The following is a 22,237-nucleotide window of genomic DNA, read 5'->3' as shown; positions in this document are numbered from 1 at the left end:
TGGTGACTTACGTGAAGGTACACTGAGATACCTTCCACAAGTGAGTTTAAGATGGTCCCTTGAGCTCTCAACTCCACTGCCATTAAGAAAATTTGTAGCTGGAAAAGCTGTACTTCATAGGTTATTCAAGTGAGACCTTGTTTGCTTCAGGTTTTACTCTTGTCTAACATGCACATGCAGCACAACACCTGATGAGCTGGATACCATCCCACTCCACACACTACATGCCAAATTGCCATTTAGGTTAATTCAGTTATAACTGAACTGAAAAAGAAATGGCACCTCCCCAGTGTCACTAAGACCTGGTGTGTTTTGCAGAGCATTTATAAACAATGACATCAAACAGCAGAAAAAAGAACTAACTTCATTCCTAGCTCCTAGGCTAGGTTGCAGTTAAGAAGCAAACCTCATCCCCTAATGCAAACCACGAAGCCAAACATGTTGCTTTAAGTAAATTTGAACACAACTGATTTTCAGTAAAGTGAAAACATTGACTGAAAACAGGATTGCACACATATTACTGAGGGACAAATGGATTATTGCCTTACTACAAACTGGGCCCAGTTAAGTGAATAGTTTCATCAGGGACTTCAGCAATCTTCTGCAGGTACTTGTCTATCCTTTTTCTACACAGGTAATAATAAATTTGGAATTATTTATCACTGACTATTATGTGGAGAAATAAACTCTCAACTTCCTTCCAGTCACATCTTTTTTATGGTATGTTCAAGTGTTCTGGATATTTCTAGTCCCATAATTTCTCAGTCTCATCTGGTTAAATGCTGACATCCTCACTTTCAGCCACGACATAAACAAGTCACAAAAATTAAGACTGCAGTGCACTGACAAATCCATTTGAAACTGTGCATAGCACTAGCATGTCCTCTGCCTGAAGCAGAGCTGGCAAGACGCTGTGATGTCCAACCACACTCACTCTTCTGTCTGATTTTTTCTATTTAATTTGTAATATTAACCAAAGCACTTCTGGCTCTATGTTCACTGTTCAGAGCACCTGCAGCCTCATCATGCTTCTTCCCTTTGGCTTTGTTGTGTTTTTGGATAGAGGCTACTTGGCACCACCCTGTTGAAAGCATGCACTGTTTCAATCTGTGCCGATTGCTTCCTTCCTGCTTCGAGGACAAACCACAGCCTTACATCACTCTTGCAGCACAATGACAGTACTTTTTACATTGCTCTTAGCTACACTTTCAAATCTCAGCAGAACTTCTAGCTCAGTCCTTTATACTTGGACTCCCAGCATGTGTGTCACCGTGTTGTGCTGTAAAGCAGCACAGACCAATTATTTTCAGAGGTCATCACTGACATAAGGGTGAGAAACAACTGCTCTCTAACTGGTTCTTCACTAGTAATACACCAGATTTCTGATATCTCACACTTCAGGGTTTGATTTCAAATCTTGTTGCTCCCACATCAAGACCTCTGTTCAATGGAATGTGGCTGTTTTTCTTTTGACCTCCCTGAAGCACCCTGTCATTAATCATGAACTTCTGGGACACCATCATGCTGCACAGGGTATCTTCACAGTGTCCTCTGTCCTTGTAGCTATTAACCTACCACAGAAACTAAAAAATTAAGATTAAACCATTCTGTTTACTCCAATAAAAAGTTAATCAACTGTTAAGAGACACCAAACATTTAACAAAAATAAAACTGGTACCAAACTACACCGATTTTATATTGAATTAATTTTGATGACCTCAAGAAATCATTCTTGATGTATGCCATGGTATCAAAGGACAGAATTAGAAAACATATGTGAGATTTAATGCATCTTTCCTCTTCTCCTGATTTGCATTTTAAAAATCAAGAAAAGAAATGCACTGTCATTGCTGCCTGTTTTATGGCGATAGAAATTTTAGACAACCCTCTGAACAGCCCAAGACAGCTCTTTTCACTGTACTAAATCACTGAATGTAATTTTAGTATAAAAATAAAACATGTCGCTATGCCTTGCTTCCTCCCTTCTCCCCTGGCCACTTCCTTTTGACATTTGCATGCCAGCCTAAGCAGAAAAAAAAAAACCCTCTTGGTAAGTCCATCTGTAGGATAACACCCTCCTCTCCTGCTACTACAAGAAAGCCTAATTGAGCTGAGGCAGGAAGGGTTTGTCCTCAGGATTTCTGTTTCTGTCCTGTAATTTCAGTCAATTGTGTAACTACTGAGAGATGAGTTAAATATGGATTTGAGATCCTGTGGGCTTCTGATTCTTAAGAAGTCCTTACAGTGACACAGAGAACACAAACCATTCAAGATGTATTATTTATCCACATAATAACAGACCTTAGAGAGAAGGAACTATGCGAATAAACTGCTGAACTGTAACTGAAATAATGGAAGTGGCAGAAATGCCTGCTTGGAAACAACTGCCCAAGGTGTGTTTACAGGGTTGTGGAAGAGGTTGTGCATCTTCCCTTTTTTCCCCTCTCCTGTATATGCAGCTGTTAATGAGCACTTCAAAACCATATACATCCTCTTCCAATACAAATGTGTCAATAACTTAGGTACTTATTTGTAAAGCTCATCTACACAGTCAGGCCAGCATAGGTACATGTGTCTTCTGCAAAGGAAAACAAACACGGCTGCTGCTGCTGCTGCAGGGATATTTTGCACTGGCTTGGCTTACAGCAAGTCTGCCAGGCAACAAATAGAGCTTGAATCTGTCCGCTTCATAAGTAATTAACCCCTCAAATGCAGGCAAGTAACCTTTGTGACTGCCAAGGTTAACTCTGGTCTGTCCTGACAGAAAATCTAAGATGCTATGGGAATCAACTGCTTGAAGTTTCCCTCAACCACCCACACAACTGTCACATGCTCCCTGCTTCAGGCACACCTCAGATCTCCATCTATAGGTCATTCCTGGAGACTCTGGACACTGATATCCTGGGGCTTTCAAATCAGTTGTTGCATCCAATGAACTGCAAAAATTGGACTGTTTTTGATCTTAGCCACTGAACTGCATCAGAACCAGTCCTATAATTGCAGTTTGGGAGTAAAGAAGAAAACATGAATAAACTGGAAAGCAAGGGGATATGTAAGTTAACACTGTCTTTTCATCATCATTAAAAGCCACAATTTGGAAACCAATGAGCATGTAAACCCCCAGATAACATGAAGACGTCACTGAAGGAAGAAGAGCAAAGGGAATTGTACAAGCCTGACACAGCCCAATGCAGCAGTGACCTGCTAATAACCATACCTGTGCATTTTTTTGCTGGTAAACTCCCACTCTGTGGATGCTTACAGATATACAGATAGTTTTTGAAAAGGACGGGAGCTTATGTGATGAGCAAGGGACAGATTAAATCAGCTGGAAAAGTGGACAGCCCATCCTGAAGCAGTACAGAGAGAAGATTCTTCTTTTACCCAAGAAGAATGTTCTGTGGGGATGGAGAAACAAAAGCTTCCCTCCAGTTGAGACAATATAGTCACTGTGAATCCATGACCACAGCAAGTGACCAATGCTGTAACTGGCAGTCACCTTCAGGACTGTTCAGACAGGGACAGGATTTCAGAAAAGACTCATTTACTTTTGCCTTGCATTTTGTGTAGCAATTTTCTGTAGCAGAGACTGAATAAAACATTAAGAGTTTGGAGCTAGTGCTATTTGATATGCACTTTACAGTTGTGGAAATAGTAGCATCTTACCAATGATCTTGTTATTACAACTCTTTGTTAGAGAAAGAAACATTTTAGGAACAAGAAAGAATGTTTTCAGTACTATCCAAACGAAGTCTGCCAAAGAGACTAATCTGAAACAAATTATTGTTTTGAGCAAGAAAGTGAAACTAATAAATAATGAAACACCACTGTTATTTAAATACAGCACTTATGGTATATTCATTGTCGATGATGCTCCCAGTCTTTCAGAAATGTTAAACAAAAGTAACCTATTCTCCTGATTTTTAACCATGAGGCAAATAACTACTCAAGTAGGTACATTTGCTATATTTAACACATATGATTTTTCTCCACTGGTAAATGGAAGTGTTTCGTTTTCTTTTAAAATAAAACCAACCTAAAATAAATTTCTGCAGTAGGAAAACTAAACACTGATGTCAGAAGATCATCTGCACACACATGTTGCTTGCTCTTCACTTCAGAGTGCATTGTCAAAAACCTCAAAAAATCTGAGCGTAAAGCCCTGGTCTGGCCAGAAGTGTCTATTTTGGCTGGATGAGCAATTAAAGGAATGTCTAGAGAGAAATATCACTCTCTTTTAACTTGAGTTAGCTAATTGCCAATTAATTCAAGTCAGTGAATACTCCGCAAATGTTAATCTAGGCACTGCAAAACACAAACATTTGTGGTTTACTTCAGGGCTCAAGTACTGGCAACAAACTATCTGGATTAGAAGAGGAACAAAAGTTCTAGGCTGACAAACTCAAGTACACTGTTTTTCAAAAAGACTGATGAGTATATATTATTGCTGCACATGAACTTTGTACACACGCTCTTTATATACAAATAGTTTAATTTATCCCCACAAATTGGAGGTTGCTGTTGTAAACCTTAAAAGAATTTATGGTGCTCATTCCTGAAAACTACATTTGCAAGACCTGCAAAACCTCAAGGATGCCAGTCCAGAAAATCAACCCTTACAGCAATCAAAAGCATTAATACATCTCAAGTGGGGTAGAGGACAATCTTAAAATGTAATATTCCTCCTCTTTATTCTCCACAGTTATCTTCACAAACACTGCAGTTTCAATTAGGGTTAAATCAGTTCAGTTACAGTGTCTAACTCTGCTGACTGCAGTGAAGTTGCTTTAGATCTGCAACAGTGGAAAATGGATTAAAATTTGGCCCACAGCAACATGATTTCCATAGCCGTAAAATAAGGATAATAACACTTACTTACTTACCTTGCAAGGGCTGTAGAAGGATTAACTGATTAATCCTTACAAAGAATGCTGGAAAGGGATATAAATCCTATCCTAGTTTTACATATTACAACCAGGAAACCTGCATTCTAAATACAATCTGGAAAGAAACCTTTAGATAATTTCTTATTATTAGCTTCCATTTCACATCCCTATTCTTTTAGAGCACAGATTTCTGGTCTCCAATGATGCACATCTTGTACTACTCTTAGCTGCACTTTGTTACTGAACATCCTACTTACAGAAACCAATAATTGCCCTTAATTACTCAGTCTTCTCACTGAAGAGATGTTTATTTTTCTATAGCAATTGTTATCTCTAATTATTGCATTTAAAATAAACAGAGACTTATATCAATTGACACGCAAATTACATGGTGTGAATTTATAAATGCACAATGGGAAAATGAGGTATAGGAGAAATCTAGAAATCTAAAAGGATGAGGATGGAGCTATCCAGGTTGGTAATGAAATATTTTGACTGTGGGCTCTTCTACAGAGATATTCTAGTGCTAAAAGGCTGTTCTGAGGGCTCATGCATTAATTGTTTTTAAACTGCATAAACTGTAATTATGGTAGGACTAAAGCCAAGGTTCAAATGCTCATCAGGAACATGGAAGGAGAAGTTCATCAGTGCTGAGATCCCCATGCGTCAGCTCAGAGCACAGGAGAGCTGCACACTAAATTGCCACAGCCCAGATTTACTGTCCTGAGCTACGAGCACTGTCAAGTGTCTGCTGGCTCGGCCAGCCAGGGGGACACACTCCTAAGCTCAGACATTGGGGAGAACAATGCATCAGCTCAGATGTGACTGGATCCACATGCCTGATATTAAGGAACAAGAGCCACAAACACGTACAGATATATATACACACACACACAGCAGCTCAGCAGGAGCAGGTTTTACACTGGATGCCTCTGAGATTACGGTAGGATCATCCTCCAAGCTCAGCAGGATCAAAACACACAGAACCAACATCACCTCTATTGATTTCTATCTTGGTCTCTTTCTTGCAATATTTCATAAATCAATACTCCTCAGAAAACCTCCATGCCCCCTGAATATAGCAAAGAATGTGAGTGTTGATCCCTTTCGATGTGCTCTCTTTCCCATCTCACCAGACACACCTACATATCTAAAGAGGCCCCCTCAGGGAACCAGGACATGAACCTTCATCAGCACACTGATGCTGCTTTTGCAAAATACCACTCTTTCATCAGCCAAACTCTAACAAACTCTTGAAGTCCTCTGGGATCTATCAGCAGCTTGTGATATCTATGGGCTAAGTTCTTATTTCAGATCAAGTCTTTGCTCCTCTATAAAAACACTTGGGAGATGAAGCTTTGCTGCCACAGGACAAGTGCAGGCTTCAGCTTCCAATGTGGACATCTGAAAATGTCAGGGGAGCACTTCCACCCCCTGCACACAGGGAAAGAGAAGAGTGGTTTCATTGTTTTCAAATTCAAAAAATAAATTAAAACACAACAGATCTTTCCACTGAGGCACAAGGAAAATAAAGCCCAACTCTTTTTACATCTCTGAATGGGTATTGGGAAAACTCTGCTTTCACTCACAATTTTCCTAGTCAGAAGCCTTTTTTTCCCCTCTTTCCAAGAGCCGTACATCTCCTTGTAAAGCTCTTCTCGAGGAATGATAGAGCCATGTTCCCCTTCAGACTTCATTAATCCTTTGTCAGGAGATGACCAAAGACAGTAATTTTCAGGTATAGAAGGAAGCCAGCAGAAGTTTGGCTATCCTGCCTATGGTATCTTTTGGAAAACATGTTGTTGTAATTAGGTAGCATCTGGGTAATGAGCCACAGCATCCCCACTTGGTCCAGTGATCTATTGAGAAGCACTGATGCACTTATAAGGAGGGAACAGTGAGCTGCAGAGAAAGAGAGGGTGAGGAAGGAGGAGGGGAAACAGCAGATAAACTGCTCTTCACATGTACTTTTAGCTGATGTTAATCCCATTTTCTATGCTAATTTCTTACATCTCCCCTTCGTTACCTCACCTTTCCATGCTCCATCAGGAATTCCTCACACCCTTTTGACCCTCCTATCAGCCAGGATTGTTTCAGCTAGCTTATATGTATATTAAAAACCTAATTAAAAAGTGGGGTTACCAAGGAAAACCTTTATACAGCAGACAGAGGTCATGCTCTTCACAAGATTAGGCTCACCACAGAACACTTCATCTACCCAGCTCAGTGCTGATGCATCTTACTCTGCCCTCTGACATCTCTTAATCACCCTCTGACAGATTCCTAACAGGATTTTCACTGAGTGTTGATATGCTGCCCTTCAGTAAGGGCTCAAGAAGTGATTGGATTAACCGCACTTGCACCCATGCCTTGGACAAGGGGCCAAACAGCAAGCCACAGTGCAGGCAGTTCCCAGGAATTCCAGAAGGAATTGCTGGTAGCAGTGGGGTATGGCCCTTACACAGGCAGAGGAGAAATGCACTGGATAGCCACTGCATATATTGTTCTACAGATACTGGTACTTTTCCAAGGACAAATTGCTCTGTATCCAGAAGAACTAACAGAGGCTGATCACACCCTGAATTTCATTATCCGCCACAAAACTCTGAATCCTCCTCCAGTCCCAACTCACCACATCTATGGACATCCCACTTCCACTCTCCTCCAGTGTCATAACCCCTGCAATTCCTTCACACACCTCTATCCCTCCTGACTCTAGTTCCTTATGCCTCCTCCAGTAACGCACTCCACAGATTTACCTATTTGTCCTACAGTTCACCTACCAGCTGCACAGTTTCCCTCTGTGTACCTTATTCTCTCCTTCTCCTCTGTAAAAGACAACAGATGCCATGGCCAGTCCCAGCCTGCAAGGACATGGTCACTGTAAGAAGTGTAGGAAACAGCACATTTTCTTAATTATACTGGGTATGAGAAACTCCAAGCCTCTGGTTTTGGACAACGGGAAGAAAGACCATCTGGAAACTGAATTCTGATTTCCAAACAGGAAAGTCACAGCAAAAGAGTAACAGAATAAAAGGTAAGAAAAATGAGACTATTACAATTTTAATGAACAGAAACAGCATATTAAAAAAAACCAAAACTGAACAAACTTTAAAAAGTATTTCCTTTAATTTGAGAATAATGGGTAAGGTTGCAGCATGGAGCTGAAAGGATTTATTGACTCCTACACCAAGAAGAACAGGAGCTGTCTGCTCATGTAGTACAAAGTACACTACAGCTGGTTCACTATGTTCCCTACAAAGAGAGGAAATCAGGGCATCGTATTCAAAACATTAAAAGGCCCAAGCACCTCATTAATTTTAGGTACAAGAAACAATGTAATACCTACAGAACATGGTCAGCTGTGCCTCCACAATAAAACGAAAGAAAATAAAGTGAATTTAATTTCCTCGCAAAAGGAAGGTGGTTAGACAAACTGGGACATTACAACCCACCTTCTGATACCCAGTTTCATCACATGGAATTCATACCACAGTGGCTGAGGCTAAGTATGTCCTGAAATATGACATCAATTTCAAACTCGGGCAGGAACCAGTGATTATAAAAGAATGAGACCTGTGCTGTCAAAACACATCTTTGTGTCATATTTCTGCTCCAGGATTTCTATGCAACAACTCCAGTCTGGGCTGCTGGAAGATCTCACAGTGAATTTTTCTCTTCTGGAACAATTCCATGGGTCTGATCTAAAGCCTTTTGAAGTCAATGCAAAGACTCATCTGTTTTAGGAAATTGCAGATCAGTTTCTTCAGCATCAGCTTAGAGCTGTATAAACCTGGCTTATTGTAATAGCTGTTGCTGCAGACAATGACACTGAAGTGCTAAAGGTCTGCCTGTAGAAGACCTTATTTCAGAAGCAGCTGTTCTCAAGGGTTACCAAAGTGTACATCTCCCTGTACGTGTTAACTATCACTCAGGTAGAACAAATCCGCAGGCACCGTTAATCTTCAGCACATTTTACTGCACCACTTCCCTACACAGGAAAGGCCTCTGCCTTTAATCAGACTGTATTTTCTTAGTACCAGAATAAAATGCTTAATTAGTCTCCCCACAAACACTAGTTCAAGGCCAGAGCCATAGTAAAGAAAAGAGTAGATGAATTTTCTAGAAGTTAACCAAGACGCATGCCCTGTACTTTTTCTCTGATTGTTTTCTATTCTATTAATGATTATATTTCTTGGCTCCACATATTTATCAAGAAGGATCAGAAAACTAAGGGAGGTTCAGTCAAAAAATTCACCTTAAGGACAAGTTTTAAACCTAGACAGGTATGTAAAAATAAGCAAACAACCAACAAGCAGCTTGTCCCTACAGGCTACAAACCTGAACAAAAGTTAAAATATCATCCCTCAAAAACAAGACTCCCACGTGAGGACCCTGTTTTCCCCGCTTGTATGTTACTGTGACCCCATTGGCTTCCTTGGAATTATCCCCAGCTCCCTGTGACCGAGAACAGCCACAGCAGCCCTCCCAGCCTCTCCAAGGAGGTGACACAACACAGCTCAGGCTACAAACAATGGCCACAGAGGAGCTCAGTGTTGACTCAGAGTCGCTCACGCTCAGAAGAGAAGCGGCTCAGAAATAATTGAGACTGCTGTGCCTGTTCAGTGTCCCCACATACACAGGGGATAAACATGCTAAAATAATACAGTACTGCCCAGCAATAATGGCATTAGACAAATCACGTATCACTTTCTGAAAAGCCTCTGGCCTTAAGGGATACTGTCTGTGCAGAGCACAGAAAATACTCTTTTGTCCTTATGAACATTACAAGCACTTTAGTTCTATGGCTTTGTATTATGAACTCCTAAGCAACTAGAAACTGCTATGGTATTCTTTACTCGTACTGCAGGGTCAGGTCACCTGCACATTCAGGTCATGGCCGAGTTGCACACAGTTGGGTATGAAGAGTTTCTCTCTGAACACAAAAATCAGCAGCTGAATAGTCTATAGACCTGGCAGGACAGGTATCCACAGCAACACTATCTGAGTGTGACCCTCTAGGCTTAAAACCAAGAGTTAGAGGTTGCAGTCCAAATTTTATTAGGGTGATAATTTAAAAAAAATCCTGCCAGCCAAAATGGAAAAAGACTTTTAGAAGAGAATCAGGAACTCTAACAAAGCCTGAATATAGAAAAGCCTCAGACTTCAGAGTTGGGTAGCCTAATTTTGGTACCTCAGTACACAAACCAATGAGCCTGGTTTGGTCAGATGGACACACAAAACCAGTTCGGGAAACACAGTGAGCTGCAGTGACCTGTGAAATGTCACAAAATGGTGGAACAGCCCTGCCATATGCACAGGATCTGCTTCCTGAGTTCCAGCCAGGTCGGTGAGATTTTCTGCACAAGCAGACTGGCTACACACATTAGAAACAGGAGTGCATGAAGGCATGCGGGTACGTGAGCTCTACCAACGGCAGAGGGTGCAGCAGACACAGCCCCACAGGTTTCAGCTGCAGAAGGACCTGGTCTAAGTTTCCTGAGGGACTATTTTTACTTGCACATACAAGACTTTAACTCTGTCTTTCTATTTCACGGGGATGCAAGCCCCTGCAAGCTCCAGGAGATTGAGAAACACAGAAAGAAGAGCTTACTTCTTAGAGAGAGAAGCTAACTTCCCTTCTGAGAAAGAGCAGAGGTGCTCCCCTCAGGTCATATTACAGGGAATTAAGGAAAATCTGTGGCTTTTGTGTGATTACAAGTTGTTAAATACAATGGAGAATCCCTCCTCCCAGAGCATCAACTCTAAATCCCACTAATAACTACATGAAGAAGCCTAAATAAAGGTTGTTTTGAAAACCTTTGTCTCTCTTTGCAATATATTCTTTGAGTATTTTTCTCTTCAGCTGTATGTGAGTGTTGCTGTGAACAGTACATAATGCTAAACTGGGAAGAGAAGGTGCCTTCTGAAACCACAGAGGCAACCAGGTGAGTGAATACAAGAGCAGGACTTGGTGGCAGTGCACAGGAAACAGCATACAGAAAATCAGGGCAGCAGATGTCAGAGTTAAAGAAACAAATGAGGCCTTCTCTAAGCATGCTGCTCTGATTTGTGCTAGCAGTCCATAATTCACTGTTGAGGAGGAAAAAAAATAATCTAGAATTTGGTGTTAGTTACAGTATCACAGAATTATGCAGTGAGGGACCTCTAGAGATGACCAAGTCAAAGCTCCTGCTCAAGCAAGGACAGCTACAGAATGTTGCCCAAGATCATGTCCTGCTGGATTTTGGGTATCTCCACAGATGTAGACTCCATAACCTCCCTGGATTCCTGTTCTGTTGTTTGACCACCCTCACAGTAAAACAAGTGTTCATCATGTATAGATAAATTCTGTTTTAATTTGTGCCCATTGTCTCTTCTCCTATTGGTGGTCACTACTGAGAAGAATCACTCCCACTTAATTCTCTGACAACAGATATTTATACACATTGTTGAGATGCCTTTGAGCTTTTTCAACAAAACAAACTGTCCCAGCTCTAATCTTCTAGAAGAAGCCTCAGTTTCTCCATGTTTGTGGCCCTATCCTGGATTCAGTAAACCCCTGTTTCTTGTACTTTTGGAGGCCCGAACTGGATGCAGTTGTGAGCTTGAGCAGAGGAAAAGGGTCACTTCCCACAATTCAGCTAATCCTGCAGCCGAGGATACTGTTTCCTACCCTTGGTACACCAGTGCCTGGCTGCCTTATAGTCAGCTTGTTGTCTGCCAGGACCTCGAGTCCTTCTGTGCAGATCTGCCTTCCAGCTGGCTGGTCCCCTGTGTGTACCGATCCCTTGGTTATTCTTTCTCAAGTACAGGACTCTTAATTTCTGTGACAGTCCTGTCTGCTCAGTTCTCCAGCCCAAGTACTTCTGGATGGCAGAACAACCACCTGGTCTATCAGACATTCCTACTGGTTTTGGTCTCAAAAATACAGTATACTGAATTTGGTTCATCAGAGGCTTTTTTCCATTGAGTCTCTGTAGATATTAGTGAGCAAATAACACTTTCAGAGCGTTTTAAGGATATTTAATGGAACAACAATGCTTATTTGCAGCAGTTTTAAATAATATTATCTAAATTACTTTAAGTAATTCTTAATTTTTTTCTATGTTTTATCCTAAAAGAGAAACTGTCCCCTAACATTTTCTAGTTAGTAAAGACAACCCAAAGAAAACTAAACCAGAAGCTGTACAACAAAAAGAGAGTGAGAGAAACATGAGGAAAGATGTGAATGAGCTAGTTGTTCTCCTTCAGCCATACCACAGTTCATTCTCAGGAGTCCCATGATTGGACAAGTTATAACTTAAGGGCAACTTCACATGCTTCTTCTCTGACTACAAGCAATGCTGTGGATGGGCCACTGCCTGGAAAATTTATGCTTTTACTGCCTGGATGTGTGAAACAAGACTTCTCCTTCCCACCCCAAGCTTCCTACTGGCTCCTTCAGTTTATGTGCCCTCTAAAGGAGCCCATCTGTACAAACTGCTCTCTAATTCTTCCCACAGAGCAGGGAAGAGCCACTTGGAAGAAGAGTAACAATCCACATAACCAAAACTGAGACTTTCTGCTCCAGAGACCTGGCTTTAAGGTCTGGTTCTCATTCTAATTCCAAGTGAGGATCCCAGCACAACAGAGTCTGTTTTCCAGAGCCCAGAAATTGTCAGGTGAGCAGTGATGTGTCCTGGGAAGCAAAAAGAGCTCTGCATAGTGTCTGCCTAGGGGCACCCTCATACTTGGTCAAAACAAACTCTTTTAAAATATTCTTAACTTTATGTTCATTTTAAAATGGAATCAACATATCTGTATAATAAATAATAATTTTTTCATTTTTAAATAAATTTACTTTCACTTCAGTTTTCAAGCTAAATAGAGGTTGATGCAAATGGTCTATAAAGAATATATGTCCATCTACAGTGACTAGAAAATGCCAGTCATCAATCTATAATATAGCAAAAAAAAAATTCAAAAAAGGATGCAAGTAAATGCACATTAACTGCATTATGACTTCAATGAATGGGCAGTGGAAAAGAATGTCTTCCTAACCACAGGAGAGAAATGCTAAATTTATCTTGCAAATCATCATAACTGGATGGCCACCAACTTCAAAACGAACCTTTCTTTAGGAAAATATCTAAAATGTAGAAATGACAAATAAGGATAGAATCAATAAATGAAATCAAGATTTTGCCCTTGTTGATTCAAACCGTAATAAAAATCCGCTATTTAAATTGCCTTGATTTAAATATAAATTACACAAATTCATCAAATCTGTTTGTCAGATAATAATTCTCCTCACAGCTGTGAGCTAAGCCCCACGTCAGAGCTTAACAAGAGCCCTATCTCCTCAGCACAGTCCTCACCACTTCTGCACTTAACTGCTGGTGTCTAGAGCCTTGTTCTGTGGCTTGAGAATCACTTTTCCTAATCTGCTGTTCAGTGTGGGAACTCTTCAAGATGGGAATATAAGGAATTATATCAGTACTTGAGATGGGCTCCAGCCAGAGAACTGTATGAAGTGCTGGAGCTACTAAAGCAAACAAGATAGAATCCATGCTAATGAAGAAGCAAAAAGATAGTCAGGTTTGCATATATAGAGGAATTTGTCCTGTCTCTCCTGCCCACACATAAAAGACAAAGCATGAGGTAATATCCTGAATGCTTTTGGAAAAGCCCAGCTTTATGACACAAGTAAGGATAGGATGCAGCAAAAAATAGTTTCCTCCAGTATTTTTTCTCGAGCCTTATGAATGTATTTCAGGACTACAGAGAAAATTATTTTTTGAAGAGAAAATATGTAACATAACACAGAAATACATGAACAAGAGCCCCATGGAATTGTCATTGCTGTTTACCTTGGAAGACTCAACTCAAGACTAGGACTCTACTGTAATAAACATAATGCATAAAACATGCAATAGATGCTCAGTCCTTCCTTGGGGTAGATGGTTATGATCCAAACAGATAAGGCAGTCACATAGTACACCTATTTATGTGCTACTTCTCTGTTTGAAAATAAAGACTTAAGGCATTAAGGAACTGGGCAACTTGCTGAAGGTCACACAGAAACCCTGTGGCAGGCTGGAAACCAAGCACATGTCACAGTCACATCTTAAGTTGGTGGGAGAAGGCTGCAAAAAACCTACAAACCCACCATGATTGCATTTTCAAATGCAAACTATATGCTAGAACATAAAAAATTGGCCAATAGACTGTCACTTTTATAAAATTCCAGACAAACCTCATACCTATCTCCTGCTACAGGAGTATAAAAGGATAATAATTCCATTTGTTTGTTTCTGACTCAGAGCAAAAAATCTGAGAGCAAAAATGGGGTGCTTTCTATGTTATATGTAAATATATAAATTTGGTGAGAAAGCTTTCAAATTTACAGTTCATTGAATGAAAACAGCAATAACAAAATTGCAACACTGGATTTTAGATAGGAGAAAGGATGCTGATTCTTGGAAGCAATGAAAGAACAGAAAAAAAAAAAAATGAAGGGAAGTCTCTCTCAGCAAGCATTTTACTCAGTCTGTAGGAAAAGGATGGGTCTGTAGCAAAATGACAGGTAACATAGAGCAAACAGTTGAAATGGAAAGGGTTAATCTGGCTGTGTTAGGGAGGGATGTTCCAAACATCGGTGCCCGTATCACGATGTCCCCAGCAGCAGCAGAATGGCTGCCAGGGCTCAGTTTGTGTCCCTCGGTGCGGTGCAGCCTCCGCTCCCCGGGCTGTGTGCTGGGACGAGGAGGCTGCCGGGGCTGGGAAGTGCCGCTCTGCAGAGCAGCAGGAACACCGACTGGCACATGCGGGGAGGTACAGCACAATAATCTCCATCTGCATGATGCAGCTTTGAATCCCTTCCTTTACAGCTCAATAGGTGCATCTGCTGCCCCTCTGCTAATCCTCAACATTGTTTAAAATGCAGATCAGTGGAGATCATGCTTTCTCTTTCCCATTACAGACCATACCCTAAAAGAGCTTTAATCACACAGACAATATTCTATCTCTTGCAGGGTCCGCTGCTTCATTCTTTACTCTTGCCTTTGTTTGCAAGCCAGATCATTGTCAGGCACTAGCAGCAGCAGCAGAATATAATTTTGCAGTGCAAGGTTTGAAGCTAGTCAAAGTGACTATAACCTTTCCCAGAACTGTGGCAATAGAATTAGAAGACTGTGACTGCAAAATATAAACAGCAGGGAACTCAGGTCATAAGAACCGCCTGAGAAAATGCATCCTAAACCCCTGGATATGTTGCATGATTTTAAATGTAAAAAGCAGCATCAGCAGACTTCTTTACTTGTCTTTGTCTTCCTAGAACTAATGCACCATGACATTTTTTAGATGTCGTCAGAAAGTACAAGAGCTACAGAGGAAAGCTATGATTGGTTACATGACTGTAGGCTGAGAAAAATTATTTATTTCACAGAAAGAGCATATTCATGAACATACTTATGTATAAATGCTAACCTGAAATAAATAGTTTTTCCCAGGCAATTCTACTGCCAAATGAATGACCTGTAAGCTGAAAGGCTGTTCTTGCTATGACAAGAAGGAGATTATGCAAGTCATCATTGTAAAAATAAAACCATAAGAAACACTGTAGCTGAGCACTGGTCCTGCTCTGAATCTTCTAAGAAGAAGTGACACCCCAGAGTCTTCCTTTCTATGGCTGTTGCCATCAGTGCATTTCACAGGGCAGGACCAGTCTGGAATTCTCCTCATTTATGTTTATCAAATTGATTTTCTTCTCTATCAACCTTAGACCCCACAAATAATTATATGGCATAATACATTAAATCTTGTCTTTCCCTGTATCCATAAACCACAGGAAGAAAGATAAGCAAACCAATTATTTTACCAATCAGGGTATATCTGTCTTTCACAAATGTACAACATGTGGTGGAGAGGAGGGCAAAGGAATTCTTCCTGTTTTCTTACCTTCTAAGAAATATGTTCATGGCATGGTGATAAAACATAGTTCAGCACTTCCCCTACCACAGAGAGCAGGATAGATACTGAAAGATTAAAAAACACACAAGGGAACTGACTAAGAGGGATGTACTCCTTGTCATTAGTACTTGTTGAGCCACCAGATTCCCAAGAGACCACCTGAGGACAATTCACTGATCCTATGGGCAGACACAGCCCACAACCATTCACCTCATTCCTCACCATAAATACATAAGCTCTGCCCATTTCTTAAGCCCAGGCAGGTACTGTGCTAACCACTGATTCCTAGACAGCAGGAAACCCAACATATTCTGCCTGATTTACACATCTGTACACTAATTGTAGGAAGCAGCAGTCCCATCCTTCAGAGCCTCGTTCATTTGAACTCACGGAAGTCCCCAACAGTAGGTCTGTGTCTGCTGGATTTTGCTGATCAATGACAGCCCAGCACGTGGTCCTCTTCTGCCAGTTGGCATCATAGCAATCAAAGGGGGGAAAAGACTAAGGGACAAGTCATTGCATCGGCACACAAATGCATTTGTTATTTGACTCATTATAGACACAATGTGATTTTCAATTAGCTGTCCAAGGTATGATCCAACACAAGATACTTAATTATGTATTTCATGGACATGCTTCAAAGGTGCCATTTCACTCTCAAAATAATTAACTGCATGCAGAGGCAACTTAGAGAGTTCCAGAGAGCCCATGGTTACTTTCCTTTAAGAAACAGAAGAGATATGTACGTTTCCTGAAGTGCAAAGGCCTTCTGGTTGCAAGGTAACTGCACCTAATGTATCTGTCCAGAATCACAGGTGCCTGTGCCTGCATCTACAGCTGTGCTCCCAAGGAAACTTGGGAAGCGGTCAATGCTGCCAGATGTAAACTTCATCCTTGAGAAGCAGCCCCCTGTGAGCATTAGGTCCTGCATTAGGGAGTCTTTGATGAAGCATCCCGGGATGCACACCCACACCTCCACATGGACTTCCCAAACCAAATCCAGGAAAGCAGAAGTGAAGGAGAATAAAGCAAAAGGTAGAGAAGGGTTGGAGAAAACCAACAAAGCTGAGTCACATTCACTTCTCCTCTCACCAAATAGCAATGCTGACCTACAGCAGCAGTGTTTCATTTGGTATTTGTATAAGCAGTAGTAAATTACTACCTCCTGATGAAAAAGGCAAGGAAGATGTTATGAAACAAGTTTTCTCCAATTAACAAAGCCTCCCAGGACTACTTAAACACTGTCCCCTTCTAATGAGGGCACCCAAAGTCATAATCCAGTTCTCCTTTATAATTAACGTCTGTAATTACTGGTGTACAACACTATCCCTTAACTAATGCCACTACTCACAACATCAAACATTTATATCTGCACTTCTGTGCATATTAGATGCAAAGAATGCAAGTTTCACAGCGAAAAAAATATTTTTTAAAATCTCTCATATAAGAATACCAGGTTTCCATTTCAACCACGGGTTTAAGTGTCTAAGTACTCCAAAGGGAGTCTAGAGAGAAGGTTAAATTTTGGTATTCTTCACAAACATATGTAAATAGAACTGGTTTTCTTGCTACAAACAGCAATGACTTGAAGGACCCCACCTCCAATGGTCTCTACCAAGGTGACCAGGTGACATAAACTGTAATGTATGTACAGACTCTCTTCCCTTAAACATCTATCCTGGAGCTGATGAAAATAGTGCCAAAAGGAATTAGAAACATTAATTGAAAGGGTTAAAATGGCGCATGTGAATGTTGCTAGGGGATACTTATTGCTCCCCCACAAAAATGCTGTATGACATCTCTCCCAACAAACAGTCAACTTGAACACTAACTCCCCAATAATGCAATTATGTGTGTCAATGTCAAGACAGGGCTCTGCCTCTTCACATCCACTGTCATATATATTTATCTCCTGTATCACAGCAGTCCTGCTGGCCTTAGAAAAGAGATCCCTTGGTGGAAATGAGGCCTGACAGGAAAACAAAGAACAGATTTTGCATGCATAGAGGCATCTTTTGTAATTAAGGAGCTGGGGCGTTTTTCCTGTAGGTGTTTATAAGAGGTTAATTTGTTTGTTTGTGAAACTACTAAGCTTCAGGGAATCATTTAAAAATGTTTAGTTCTTCAAATTTAAAGAGATTTTTCTACCACTGAGTTTTGTGTATATTATCACTTAGGGACTGGAAGGAGGTAGCCTGTACCTTCAGAACATGCAAAATGGTGATGGGTACCACACAGGCAGAAAACTAAAATTTCTCCATGCACCCTTGCTGTCTCACAGCTTGATTAGCTGGGTGATCCTCAGTACCAGTGAAAATGTCAGTGAATCTTACTGATAAAAAGTGCCTGTTTATGTGAAGGATGGGTAGTTCAGTATGTAAGACAGTTAATAAAGCAGAGAAAAAAAAAACTTACTTTAATCTCTGGATGGGGTCATGTGTTGTAGTTCTACATACAATTTAAACTCACAGAAACTGTCCTATGGGAACACTCATTCAAGTGCATCAGTCAACATGGACCTAATTACCCCAAAGTCTTTTTGAATTCGGGCCTCAGTCTTCCTTCTTTGTTTTTTTCCACTGGCAATATAAATCTGCCACATGGAAATACTAAGGATTAAGGTACTGGGGTTGGTGCAATGTCTGAAATACTTCTGAGTTGTTTCTATAAAGGCTCCTTTTCTTTCTCCTTAGAACTGTGCACGAAAGATAATTTGCTGCCCCTGCTATTTCTAAGTCTCACACAGCGGTAGATGTGGAGAGCCCATCAATTCCCAGCAACGGCTCCATACCTCTAACGTGTCCACCCCAAGTTCATAATTCAATCTTTACATAACACATCCCTCAGAATGTATTAAGCCCTTTAATACTACAGTGGGTCAGCAAATGGAGTAAGCATATGTGTCCCTTTCTGGAAAAATTTATACCTCCACTTAAGCAAGTTACTCTTCTTTCAAAATCAGGAAACAGGCAGACTGCACACAGTTAAGTCTGGTCCAATCCTACACATGCCATTTTTGATTGCTTAAATTGATGGATTATTTACTTCAGTGATTTTGTTTCAAAGTTGTCTCTTAAAAATAAATGTGTATTTCACAAAACAGCAGTTAGCCTGTGGTGGTCAGCAACTCTGAGCACATGCCACCATGAGACAGAAACATTCCTTTGTCCTTCAGACCCGACTCTGAGAACCCCAGTTACATAAAGCATAGCCATGTTGTGCAAGTTATTATGACAGCAAATGTTCTTGTCATTTGTCCTTTACCATTTATTCCTATTGTCTGTATTAGAAGTCCTTCTCCATCATACCAGGAAATCAGCAATTTCCTTTCCAAACAGTACACCAGAATTTATAGCTTTGTATTGAAGGATGTATCAGCCTTTGCCACCTATGCATTTACGTTGGAGATACCAACAGCAGTAAAACAAGTGAGTTCAAGTCAATAAATAAAATAGATGCAAGTGAAAACATAAATAATCTCATCTCAGTTAAAACCATGGGAACAAGGAGAAGACTAATTGAGATTACTGGAACTACTTATGGGTTAAATCAGTACTAACAAGGAAGGACTACAGCCACCCTTTGCAAGCAATTGAGAACACAGACTACCATTGCACTGCCTGACAAGCTGATAACTCATCTCCAGAGTGGATGGAAACTACGCCAAAGCTTTTAACAAGCTGAGAAAGGCAAGGGCCTAAAAAGTGCATATATTTCATTCACTTATGGAATGGGAAATCCACTTTTAGACCTCTGCCTCCTATTCCTCAGTCTACAGATTAATTTTAAGCTTATTTTGAATTTTAAAAAATCCCAAGGAAATATATTTCAGTCTATAGAGCAAAAAAGCATCACCAATTAATGACTGGAATCCCTTTACTGGAGAAAGTCAAGCTCTAAGCGTTCTCTGAAGGATATGGAATGCACACACACACACACAAAAGATTATGTAAATCAAAAACTCATCACATTATGCAAACAAAAATTACTCTACTGCACACAAGCTCATGTTAGTCTTTATGACAGTCACACACCACAGGAAACCCAACTTTCACCAAATTAAAAAAAAAGAGAAATCATGATTTTTGAACTGTTGAAGGAGATCCTATGGCTACACACACATCTCATCCCAAACAACAGCAAACACAGCTCTAAAGGCTGTTTACCACAGCATGATTTTCATCAGAGCTGCAACCAAACATGAGGCAGTAAGGACCATGATATGCTATCCATTACACCAGTGTAAAGCAAGAATAACTCCAAGTTTAACTCCAAGAGCAACACTGAATCTGTTCAAAGACTGTCTACAGTGTCATGGGTTTTCCTATTTCCTCACAATGGTTTTAATATCAAAATTATAACACCAAGAATGCTGTGCTTGTGACCTCCTTGTTTCATTATCAGTGATCCTAATTTCAGGGAAAGGTTTGGGGAAGATTCTCTGGCTTTTGAGCATTTAAGTCCTCTGTCCCTCCAACCCTAGGTCTGTTTAAAGCAGACAGACCGGTTTCTCATTGGCTGAGATAGCGCAACAATCTGAACTGTCTAAGCCACCTGTCTCAAGTCTGAGGTACCATGAAGTTCTAATGACATGGTCCTAATGAAAGTAGCTGCAGCTGTTCATAAAGTGGTTTCTTAATGGGCCCCAAGACATATGACTGAGCTCATAGTTTTGTACCAGTTTTATGCAGGGTTTCCCTTCATTAAGTCACTTCTTTAGTATGAGCTGTCATATTCAAAGTCCTTTATGAATTAGGAGCCTTCTCCACTGACTTCAACAGCATCTGGCTTCATGGAAGGAATCGGGTCCCTGCTGTGAAGTGTTTCAGCCCAGTAGCTCTGTCTCAAATCTGTCAAAATTGGACAGGACTCCTGAGAATTTTATTAGGATTGGGCACAAACAACACCTTGAGAGCAGGCTAGATGAACCTAAGGTCCATAAGGTAAGACACATTACTGAGTAAATCACCAGATATTCTGAATTGCTACAGAAGAGAGGTTCTCTGTCTAGATTTCAGAAAGCAGAATTCAGTCCAGATCCATGTGTATTTGCTGAAAAAATAAACAAAATAAACGTTGAGTACCACACAATGAACAGCATTTGAAAGGAAGCATTATAAGAGAGAATGTTTAAAACCAAACCAAAACAATAACCATGAGTTGAACTTTCCACTTATAAGAAAATTTGCTGGTGGAGGTTGCCATCAAAAACAATGTTATGCTTCTACCATTTCACTGTTCTGGATACCATCTCATTCTCCATCAATTCTCTAATTTCAGCTGAGTTTAACAAAATGTTTACACTAAAAAATAAAGCAATAAAACTCATCAACAACAGCAACAAAATCCTGAAAGAAAAAAAATACCTACATTTCTGGCAATGTCCTCCTACTTGTCAAGCATCAGGAAAGACTGCCAGATATTAAAGTAACTTAAGAGTGCTCCATTTGATCTGCACATAGAAGCATCACTAAATCTATATCCAGTCCATGGAAATCACACTGGCAGGGAATCTTCCCTTCAGGCAAACCCAGCTAAAAGGCTTCAGTAGCACTCAACATCTTTTGGCCAGTCTACCAAGCTCAATGTTTTCTGTACAAAAGTGCCTAAATAATAAAGCCAGTGAAATACCAGCAGAAGCAGCTATGAAAACAGTTTCCATAGTGAAAGCATAAAAAATGGTTCAGGAGTCACAAACTTCCTTTTTCCTTGTTCTTAACTGGGGGTTGCACATCTCTGCTTCCTTTGAAGAGACTGGATTTTTCTGCCTGCCATCCCTAAACATCTTCCTTCCAGCCTCTACAAATGCCAACCTCTAACAGTTCCAGGCTTCCTCACTATGCTCTGATACAACTGCCTTTGCCCAAGTTATACTCTTAAAAGAAAAGCGATATAATTCAAAATTTTAAATCATACCAATAAACTGAGGTGGTGCTACACACCCTGATGAAAAGAGCGATCAGAATACATTGCCTCAAACTCAGATTTCTACAAGTCAAGGTAGAAAAACAAGGATTTGTCTCTGGCAAGTGGGCAGGGTATCTATTGCCTGCTGTGTAACAGTGTAAATCCACCCTGAAACCCAACTCATAACCAGAGTGAGAACCAGAAAGAAACAGTTCAGTTTTCCAGACAGATGAATGGCCAACTGAGCCACTTTTCAGGTTTTACTTTCCAAACTAAAAAAAGCAGTTCCAAGGGCTGGAGGTAAAAAAAAAAAAAAAAAAAGAAGAAAAAGAAAAAAACTCAGCAGTAGCTGTTCAAAGAGATATCTTAAAATCTCTTATGAATAAAAGTTATTTTTGTCTAAAAAGAGGATGTTCTTTTTCTATTGCCTCCCAGCCTCCTTCCAAATATGCTGACAAAGAAAGATGAATGGGAACTGCAGTATCAGAAAG

General features: G+C 40.4%; 1 protein-coding gene across 13 annotated transcripts in view; it reads right to left on the bottom strand.

The window, feature by feature from the left end:
• Positions 1-22,237, bottom strand: part of BRSK2 (BR serine/threonine kinase 2) — a 300,531-nt gene that overhangs the window by 153,422 nt on the left and 124,872 nt on the right. The gene's annotated exons all lie outside the window — the stretch shown is intronic.

The sequence above is a fragment of the Catharus ustulatus genome, chromosome 6 (genome assembly GCF_009819885.2).
Source record: "Catharus ustulatus isolate bCatUst1 chromosome 6, bCatUst1.pri.v2, whole genome shotgun sequence".
Taxonomy (NCBI): domain Eukaryota; kingdom Metazoa; phylum Chordata; class Aves; order Passeriformes; family Turdidae; genus Catharus; species Catharus ustulatus.
Note: the sequence above shows the minus strand (reverse complement) of the source record. Positions and strands in the feature narration are given on the sequence as shown.